This window comes from Synchiropus splendidus, chromosome 1 (assembly GCF_027744825.2).
Source record: "Synchiropus splendidus isolate RoL2022-P1 chromosome 1, RoL_Sspl_1.0, whole genome shotgun sequence".
Classification (NCBI taxonomy): domain Eukaryota; kingdom Metazoa; phylum Chordata; class Actinopteri; order Syngnathiformes; family Callionymidae; genus Synchiropus; species Synchiropus splendidus.
In genome coordinates this window covers 67,533,681-67,545,125 of record NC_071334.1, presented here as the reverse complement: position 1 = coordinate 67,545,125, position 11,445 = coordinate 67,533,681, and positions in this window count along the sequence as shown.

Genomic DNA, 11,445 nt, shown 5'->3' with positions numbered 1-11,445 from the left:
GGAAACTCAGGACAAAAAAGTAGCCGATGAAAGGTGCAGCAGCTAGGTGAAAGAAAGTCTCCACAAATACTGTTTGAAATAAAAATAAAAATCTTTGACGTTGCAGAGGTGTTTTGTGCAGCCAAAAGGGAGGAGGAACAACACGGTTCATTATCATAACAAGCGCCCATTGAAGAAATATGAATGAAATTGCTCCAAAAATTAAAAGTCTCTTTGTGCCGTGGTCGGGTGGGAGGGATTTGGGGGGGCGCTGCTGCTGATCGAGGACTGGAAACCATGTTAGATGTCTGCTGGCTGTGTTCATACAATTGCACACAACATCACTGGTCTACTTTCAATGTGTCTGTGGCCCTTCTTAAAAACAGCAGCCAAGCTTTTTCACCACTGGGTATACTGAGAGTAGGAGAGCCGATCACTTCCAACTTGAGCTGTGACGTGGAATGTAACGTAGCCAGTCAAGGAGTGAGACGATTGAGAAACAAAGTAGCAGAGGGGGAGTGTTGACTTTTATTGGATTGAAAACAAAGCAAAAAAACCTGGTTTTTGATCATGAGAAGTAGACCAAAGACTTTACTTCTGTAAGCGGCCAATGTGTTCCTGTCATTTGCTTTGAATGTTGTTTCCTGTGGGATTCTTCCATTTAAATAACTGGAAAAGGACTGAGAGTGCAGAACCTTCAGTCCACCGCTATTACCATCGACCATCCTTCAAAACATCCAGAGGGCCAATCTGACACACATGCTGAACATGGTTCTAACATCTCCACATGTTCAAGAATCCTGAACAAAAATTCCAGGATCCTCCCGATGTTCCTTGTTCTTTGCCTTGTTTGACATATTTCCTTGAAATTTCATCCAAACCTGTCCATGACTATACAAGTTATTTTGAACGCAGAAAAAACATAACCTTTTTGGCGGAAATAAAAGACACGTAAAAACAATGCACGTGTTCCGAGTTACTGCTGATGTTTCAACTTATTTTTATCACGTGATTTCACGAGATTTCAGGCTTGGGGCACAAGCTTCTCGATCGTGCCGAGGGCTGAATCTTTTGCCGCCGTGATGGGACCATGACTTTGCACAACATCGCACATGTACGATCACCATCGCAATAACAATGACCACAACAGGATCAAGACTCAAATGGAGTCAAATGGTGTAATTTGCGGTCATGTTTTTGTTTAGTTATTGGGTTTTATACCAACTCTTTAAGTCACCACACATCTTAAAAATTGTTGACTTCTTCCCCACTGCCTTTAACCTTGAACCTATGAACCTTGTTCTTATTGTGTATGACCAGGAACAAAGCACCCTAAAGCACCCTAAAAGGTAAGCCAGAGAACACGTGGAACTGTGTTGCCTGAAGCCCCATATCAGTCTCCTGGTATATGTCATCTCAAAATCGGACTGATCAGGGAAGAGTGAGACTAGACAAGCGTTACTCACCTCGCTGACTGATCTACACGCTCAGATATCATGAAGGATGATCAGCTGATTTGAGAAATAAATGGGGGGGGCGCGGTGGGAGCGACGGGCTGCTCCAGCGTGGGGACAAGAATAGCGGATTGTGGGGGTTGACAGTGGCGCAGGGGAGCGAAACACAGTTCAGGGGCCGTTCTCCAAGAGTGGTAATCAGGCAGAGGGGGATGAAAAAGGCTGATTTTCAGGGAATTAGCATGATAAGCGGGAACACAAAATCAATCCTCGTCCTCAGCCCAGGCCTCCTCTGATTACTTTGAACTGTCAAAAAATGGCAGAATCAAATGGAAAGTGCTCGAGGTTAGGGGAGTGATTTGTTCAAGAAGAGATCGCTGGAGCAATTGACACAGCTCTTGAGACAATAATTGGGTTATCAAAGAGAAAACAGTTCAAGGACCACGGGGGCCAAAGCTTATTTGCATTGGATTTTCATACAGCCAGACACACCTCTGTTGCTTTTCCGTGCCCGTTTTGATACTTTAGGGGCGACTTGACGTGGGGATTTCATCATTATTTTTTTGAAAGTTTGTTGCCATGTGGGCTCTGCGTGATTCGCAAGTGCTCTGTCTCTGCCTTTCAAGTCCGTGCAGTGGATGTTTGGGCAGAGTTTGTTCGACTTCCTGGGAGTACAAAGTTCTGAGGAGGGAAATTAGCGCGATTCAGAGGCAAAGTTTGCTCTCTTTCTTTGTTGGAGAAAAAAAACTCTCAACATTCTTCTTTCTTCCTCTCACTCTTTCAACTTTTTTCCAGCGAGAGACTTGACCGGAAAACAGGATAGATACTCCAGGGAGACTTTTGCTGGGACAATTATGAGATTTAAAATATCAGTTGAAGTTTAGTTCCTTACCTTACTGACAGTATCAAATGGATTCATAAAGCTACAAAAGATATGTGATAGAAACAAGCAGACATGCAACCTTGTAGTCGGAATACGCTTGTCATAATATAATGACTGAAACATTCATGGTATTTGAATTGGAGAAAACATTTTACTTTACTCTACAGAAAAGTGCTTTTCTTTCGTGCAATGTGAACGACTGTGCAGCTGTACTTCAGCTTGGCTGTACTTCTCTTTTTTTATTGCTGTTGTACACATGCTTCAGACAGAGTCAATGTTTTGACATGTAATTTAAAATGTAATCCAACTTGCCAACACTGAAATATTATTTTTATTGGCAAATTTTAAGAGTTGGACATCACATTTTTTTTTTTTTTTTTTTTTTCTGATGTATCGATAACTTTTAGAATGGATCAAACATGATAAGACTCATCGGTTCTGAAAATATTTTATGAACTGCTCTGTTGTCGCTGCTACAGTTGCTACTACTATCATACTTATTTGCATTTAAAAGTTGAAATTTAGAAAATTATTAAAACAAAATGGCAAATTTTAACATTAGTTCTCAGGGTAAAGCTCCTATAACCATATAACACGTATGAAATTTGTTTAACAGAGCGCCAATTCAAGGGGCATCCATGAAAAAGGCCAGTAAATGAGATTGTGCTGATGTAAGGACAACTCAGGTTTAATGAACTTCAGGTTAGAAGCACAAATATGTTGTGTGCACTTCATGCAGCGATGAGTTCACTTATCACTGCAGCACTTCCAAGATCAACAGATTCAACCCTAAATTTATTTGTTTTGTTTTGTTTTGCAAATCGATTCCCCTAGTTTCAAAATGCCGTCTTTACAACTTGACCTGGTAGTTCCTCACTTCTATTTGCCACAACAGCTAAAGACGTCACACTCATGTGTTGCACTTGTGTTTTCCCTTTGACAGAAATGTTCTACATACATACAATTGACATATTGTGAACCACCATCACAGTTAGAAAATGAGTTTTCCCCCTTGAGTTTTTATCCCATCCCAACATTCGTGTTCACCATGTCAGATTTCTCTAGTCGGCCGTCATGTTTTACTAATCTGCCATCATATTTCTCAGCAATCTGCCGTCATATTGTGCTGTCACATGCAGTGATGGCAGACATAATGGGACTTTTGTCAGTCCAGATCAACATTCATCAGCTTTTGCCATCCGTGCCTGGATCGTCATTTGCCTTAACTCAACACGTAAACAGATTTATCAACTGCTCCGCTGCACATTAACTTCCACATAAACCACTCAACACAGTCTTTAGGCCACACGGCATACGCCACTTCTTTGGTCATCACCATGAATATTATTCATATCGGCCTATTGAGTCGGTGGACAATCCCTCTGGGTGTTGAAAATGCTAAGCAGGAACATTTGCCAGCATAAGTCTATATTCTGTCAGTCACGGCAGAATTCTCCAACTTCGTCTTTGTCAGACGTTGAATTTATATATATATATATATATATATATATATATATATATATATATATATATAGCGGAACCTCCGTCCTTTCGGACTGAAACCTGCAGAAATGTCCACTCATCCTCTGCCTTTCATGACAAAGTAAGAGTGGAGTGCTGTGAGCAGGAAAGGCTGACAAAAGTTCATCCCTGTGGCTTCAACCTGCTGGATTCCGAGCGGTGGCTTTGATCTCAGGACGGGACATTAGTATTCTGCTCGGATCATGTTTACACAGCTTGGAGTGACTCAGGGATGGAGGTGCTGCAGATGCAGACCCAGGTCACACATGAAACAAACCTGAGCTGGAGTTGATGAAATCTGTGGAGAGCTGTGAAGAAGAGGCAAACAGAAGAGTTGTTCATCAAGGACACGGATCGAGATGCCTTCAAGAGGTATTTCAAGAGAAACTCCTGAGGTTCCCATCATTTAGCTTATTTATGTTTTCTATTGTTCTTTGATGTTAAGGATAAACCTGTGTATTGACGATGGTGACGATACAAATCCTGAAACAACGAACAAGAGCCACTATTATAAAGGAAAGAAAAGAAACTTTGCTGTGTTTTTCATGCTGGTCTTACCTTGTTATGTTTTTCCATCGTAGAGGTCATCCAGCACTGTTCCCAACCGGGTTGAACTCCTGCGAGATCTTGTAGTGATCTGGCTACAAAACTCAAAAAATTTATTAAGTCGATGTCAGTATGAAGTAAATTGAATTTCAATTCAGTATTGCACACCTGTCAACCTCTGCCAATAACTCCCCTTATAAAGCGGTGCAATTCCACTTATAAATTGAAAAGGAACCTTACAAACACAATCGCGGCGCATTTTAATATTTTATTATTAGTATTTCCATCACAGCAAGACAGACAATGTACTGGAAAATGATAACAACGATATGATTTTTCTCTGAATGATTCCTCTTGCAACAATTCAAAACAACGGATGCGGGTCGCAGTACAACGCGCATGCGCACACAACGCTCCTATCGTCAAAGCTGAAAGCAACGAGAAAAATAAATGCGTGATTGAGGATAACTTTCAGCTACCAGTGAGACGAGACGATCCGTTTTGGATCCAAAACTGGCGAGTTCACATCGTCTGGCGTGAAACGTCAGTGGGAATTTTTCTTGTTCTAATTTATTTTTCCCCGTATAAAAGTCGTTCTACGGCGTACATGATTTGAAATTGTAAAAAAAAAAAAAGATAGAATACAGGGAAAACAAATACGTTGACAGGTATGGTACTGTGATATTTGAGTGTATGGATGTTTTCTTGCACCTCTGCGAACCAGTCTGCTTGCTAAACAAAGGACCCCAACTGTGGTAGTGCAGCAATTTTGGTGCGGAAAGAAGTCAAACTATTGGGTGCCTATTGAGGTTCAGCTGTATTGACACGTGTCAAATCTGGAGACGACAGTGCTGTTTTTTTTTCAATACAAATGTAATTCATATGAGCAAACTTTTCATTTTGAAAATGAATCATTGACTTCATTGTAATTGTGTTCTTTGTTTGAAAGTCAGTCAGTGTAATGATGGCCTGCCAAGAACGGTGTTTGGCAGTGGTCAGCTCTCACCCTGCCAGAGGTCGTACTCGAGAACAAAATTAAATCAATGAAGGATGGATGCGGCGGGTTGACCTGGGAGATGCAAATGACTGAAACGCATCAACAACAAGATTTGAACTTTAGACTCACCAAAAACGGTAGACAAAGACGGCACCATTTTTGAGGCCACTAACATGAGGACGGCCAGCCCGAGCCGGGTCTTACGTCAGCAGACAAAAGTGCAAGCAGTAGATGAATTAAAGGTTACCAAAGATATATGACGAGTGTCAGGCAAGTATAAATTACTACAGGAAGAAGAATAATGAAGTTGCCGCCAAGCGAATGGGTCGGTCAATAATTAGAGGTGGCACGGCAGAATTCTGAGCATTCAGCACTTTGTTCCAAATGTAATTGTGCGGGTCAAAACTACTTTCCTGGAGTTGGGGTTGATAAAGAACGTCAACAAGAACTTTTAAAGTCTATTTTATACTCGCATGTTCAATTCTACTCTCGACGCCATGTGTCTCCTTTTTTGCGAGTTGTGTTTACTTGAGTGGCAGCATCGGGGAGTTGTCTTTGATCACATGAGGAAGATGTGCTGAAATATGAAAGTCCCACTTGCGCACAGGCAAGACAAAATGTACCACCAGTGGTTGACAGTCAGTGCTTATGTTTTTTTTTTTTTTTTTTGAAAGAAGGGAAATATAATCGCACAAATAAGACATCAAAGATAGACTGGGTTAAAATATTCAGTCCAAAATTATTCCCATTGCTCAGGGATGGCGAGAAGAAAAATATTCCCTCAAAGTGTCCGAGTGGATGAGATGAAAACTCATGATCGTGCGAGACACGTGCACAGACGAGCGGAGGCTTTCAGACATGTCCCCCTTTTTTTGTTTTCTTTCAGGGCCTTGGCAGCTTCAGCGCTTCATGTCATGGTTTCTATGGCTGGAGGGGAATCCCAGTTTTCATGTTTTTCTGGTCACTGGCATGAAGCTCGCCAGTATGTCGCTCTGCACTGTCAACTCTTTTACCCTGTAGGTTGTGCAGTGGAGACAAGTATCAAACACCTGTGCCACGTTAAGATGCGCCTCTTCACCTTTAAAAAGTCACTCAACCTGAAAAAGTGTTTTTCATGTCATACAGTTTGATGTGAAACTTGAAGAAGCAATGTCTCTTGACTTCAAATAATCCTGGATGTAATCCAGGTTGGTAGAATAATATGCATGTATTAAGGATGATAAATGCCAAAAAGAGAAAGAAAATGTAAATGTCTCATGACATTGTCACCTTAATATATTGAACCATTTTGTTTTCACGGATGGCACAAACAAACACAAGTAATGAAATACCCTGCTACTGTAATAATGACCTGCAGGTCAAAGGCCCTAGTGTCAATTTAGATCTGTTTCATGGAGATGAGTTGCAATAGAGAAATGTGTTCTACGGGTAGTTGCTGGTGTAAATATTTTAACATAACAACACGTGCACAAAAGGATACCCTTCAATACTTTGACTGAATCAAATTGTTGGGAACATGACAACATTTCCTGATGGTGATTCAGATATATAGGTATTGAGAGGTATTATAGATATTAAAACGTATTTAACTCATACTTTACATACAGTAGAGCCCTTCGACTGGTGATGTTGGGGGTATTTTGTCATGTAGCACCTGATGATATAACTATCACATTGTATATGTAGAGTTTGTCATTATCCCAACGCACGAGAGACAAGCTGTTCAGCACTCCTCTGTAGGTGAGGTCACGTGGGCACAGTTTCCGCAATCTGAGTGAATGTAATTCTTATGGCAGATTAAACCTTCTCTGTTCACGTGACAAGAAACAATAGTGTCCGTGCGTGGACATGCAGCTAGCGTTTACTCTGAACCAGACGACTCTGATGCGCGCAGTAACATGTACAATGGTACCTCGGTTCTCGACCACAATCCGTTCCAGACGGCCGTTCGAGAAGCGATTTGTTCGAAATCTAAATGGATTTTTTCCATTACAATGAATGGAAAAAGAAATAATGCGTTCCAAGCCTTAAAATAGTCTTTTGTAGGAGTGAATGTAGAGTGTCTGCTGCAGGTGGCTGTTCCTCTATGTGTGTGGCCGCTGCATGTGGGAGGGGTTGCCGAGTGAGTGACGTCTCTCCAGAAGTGAAGAGGTGCCCGGTGCGTGTCCAGCTCTGAATGTGCGCTTCTGTGCAGTTTGGCTGTGACAAAGTCATAAACCAAGTCACGCTCTGTCCCCAGACTGGCCTCATCCCTGTCCCAGCTCCAGCCCACAACAGGACATCAAACCCTGGAGTGAGCGCTCCAGCACCTCCCCTGTGACACTCTACCACGGTCCAGTGCGGAGACAGGAAAGGTTTCACACCTCAATATGAAGGAAAAACAGTCAGTAAATGTAGCTAACGGGACACATCTGCATACAGAGGCTGCGTTATACACAATAACAAAGCGCGTCGTGGCTCAGCTGGACCGCACGCGTTCCGGCTTTTTTCGGGGACATTTGAGTTCTGGATTTTCATTCGAGATCCAAAGCAAAAAAACTTGAACTCCGATTTGTCCAAAGTCCGTGACGTTCGAAAACCAAGGTACCACTGTACTGTATAGTTAGAAGCGCAGAAGAAAAGACTCTTCCGCCACACTACGTCCTAGATTAACTTGTAAACAACCCGCCATGCGTTACCTAGCAACACCTCCCAGCAAAGAATATTGTTCTAGTTTTCATATCTGTATTTTGTTTTATACATTTGTTTCTCATATCAGTCCATGCGAACATGGCATGTCTAGGTCTTCGGAAGAATCTAGCAACAATTGTCGAAGTAAAAGTCAAAGTAAGCATGAAGTACATTTTTGGTATAGGAGATATATTTTTTACTTATATAAATATATATATTAGTCTTCTCCAAACAGTTGATGCCCTACTAAGCATTCAAATTACTAGGTGCAAATATCTGATGAATCAGAGAGCAGTGTGGAAAATACATTAAGTTATATTAATGTGCGTTTTCTTACTCTGAACACTAAATTAAACTTTTTTTTTCATGTTTATTTTCAGCAATATTAGTAACTGTGCCAAAAACCTGTGTGTGCTCAAAAGAATCAGTCCTTTTTTTTTGTCGCATCAACAAACACGTCTCCATATATTTTAATATCTGTAAACCCTTTGTGAAGCCACCATGAAATGTTTAATTTTATTTTATTTTATTTTTTTACATCTGTGAAGCAGGTTACTTTCTGTGGAGAGAGACAATCCTTGAAGGCCTTTTAATCATTCTAATCTTTTAATGACAAACTTATGAATTTGACTTTGGTATTGAACATCAGTGGGCATCTGAGTTGATCCACAAAGAGAGAGTCTTATTAAAACACGGGATAAATATTCCATCAAACGACAGGGAGGCTTTTGAATCAGTGATAACTGACACAACATATTTCTTGAACCTGTGTTTAAGCGCTCAGTAATGTGCCGTGCCGAGGCTTTGTGCCGGCGCCGCAACAAAAACACTGCGGAAGTGTTGAAGAGTTCAGTGATGCAAAGGGACAGAAAGTTTCTCTTTTGTCGGAAAGCTCTCAAATGTGCCACTGAAAAGCTCAGATCCAAAGCGAAGCCCATCTCTGCTAATTAACACTTTGAAAGATAAAAGCAGTTTATTAAATCAATCAGGATGACGGTTGTTTGTGAATCCCAGCAGATAAGGACATTTGCATATTAACTTTGCGGTTCTAACCTACATTTGAGGATCTTCTGAGATTGTGGCCGGCTTCAATGTAAATATTTTCCCCCTCGCTGCTACTGTACACGTTTTAAAGTTTCATTGCCTGGAATCTCTGGCGGTTTTTCGACTCATTAAAAAATAAAGACGTGGATAAATAAGCAAACATGTACAGACAAACAAACGGCCACGGATATTACGGCACTGGAGAGACACTGCCAAATAAAATATGCGGCAAAACAATCTGGATTTTAACTTGACGTTCAATATTCCCAGTTCAAAACTTGGCTTTAAATGAACACGAGAGCAACAAATCGTCTCTAAAAGAGTCTTATACGTGCCCTGCAGTTAATCTGGCACATAGTTACCAACAGTTGCACCGTGTTCTGCCAAATCTTAACTACCATGCTAATCGCACTTGTTCCAAAAAAATTGAGAAGTGTGTGCATTGAACTGCTTAAATGACATTATGCCAATTTAGTTTTGGATTTAGGTGTGACCAAACAACTTTTTGAAGGGAAACTGAGGATAATAAATGGGTAAAAATTCTACCACATGCCTATCTGTCTGTCTACCTGTCTATGAGCCAATCGTTGCTTCATGTTGCCAAGATCGAGCCACATCACATTAGACCTGTGGAATTACAGGGGTTTTTTCACACTAAAGTGCTCACACACATAGTGTTTTCACCCATGAGAATTGCACTGACCAATTGTCAAGCTTCCCTGATGCTCCGCCTCCACAAAAAGAAGTGACCACGACGAAAACAGTACATTTAATATCAGCAAAGCGACTGTGATTTCATCTGTCTGATGTCACGTGTCTCATTGCACCGGCGGCATGATGCGTGTACGTTTCCACCACCAGTCTCGACGCTGGAGCCCATTTTCCTAGAGTGTGTCTAAGCTGGTACACGCGAATCACTGACTGCTACTTCCAGACCTGTGAAAAAAAACAACATATGTGGGTTGTGTGATATGGATTTATGTCGTCATGCCACTGCAACCATGCAGCCTCCTGTTCTGAAAGAATTATGTGAAGAAATGTGAAGTCATACAGCTGTTTTGTGTAATTATTAGACAAAAATATCTTACGATTAATGATATTTTATTTGTCTGACATGTCATTATTTTTCCACAGCTTGAAGATGCTTTGTGTATTGTGCCTCAGTGGCCAAATTGTCGCTTTTTTTTTTTCCCTGAACCTGTCGTAGGGAGAGAGAGTCACGACCGAGAACAATATAGAATACTTTAGTCTATCTATTATAATTATTTCTATATTATATATATATATATATATATATATATATATATATATATATATATATATACATATATATATGTACATTTTTGTGGTAGGATCCTTGTGACTCTGTCATTTATAAGGAGCTCACGAGCTGAAGAAGTCAGGGCACCCCTGCTCTAAAGCCTTGACACTGTTAACAGGGAGCCACTCACAAAGAAAGCTTGCTGATATTGATCGGCCTTTCTAATGCAGAACGATTTTGGGTCAATACCAGTCGTTGTTAATCAAGGTATAAGGACAAATACATCATCGTTGAAAGGCTTCAGCAAAGGCCTCTGGACAAGCAGTCAGTCTTCCACAAAGCCTGCGCTGTATTTGTCTCACAAAAGCCTGTCACGTTGAACAAACTTTGATGTAATAAGACCAGTTATAAGAGCAGGTGTTGACCACTGTCGTGGCCCTTCATCGGCCCTCGCTTCACTCAGGAAGACGGAGGGAGATGTGTATCTTTTTCGCTGACACCAAGTGTGCAACTCCAAAGAAAGTTGCTTGGATTATCCAAAAGTCTTTTAATTGCGGGAGCTCGGACATTAGTCGAGAAGCACTCACTTCATGCTTGGGAACACAGTGCCACAGTGCCTGCCCCCTCACCAAACACTTGTTTTATCTGCCTGCAGATTGAACTCACTTCACAGTAGAGGAAGGCCAATTAGGGTGCAGGGGGATTAAAAATACTGAGGAAAAAAAAAAATGCTTTTCATTTTTCCACTTTTATGCTACAGGAAAAGGCTGTCAGGGGTAAAGCTCAGCACTTTATGATGGTGGAATTAAAGAGGAGAAATTAAGGTGTGAGGTTATTTCCTGTCCGTCCAACACCTTCTATTATTTTTAATGTATGATACTGCAAATGCTGAAATTGTTTGAGTTGAACCCAATTTCCACTCTCCTGTCTTGTCGACACTTTCGGTTCAGGCCAGTGGAGCAGAATATTGCCTGGAATGGACCTGCAACGTGTAACATGTTTAATTCCCAACTAAATGTGACGTTGAAGCAGGTTAGAAATGAGCATAAGACCCGTCCGATTTTAAGTAAAGTCAAAGTAAAAGACCAAA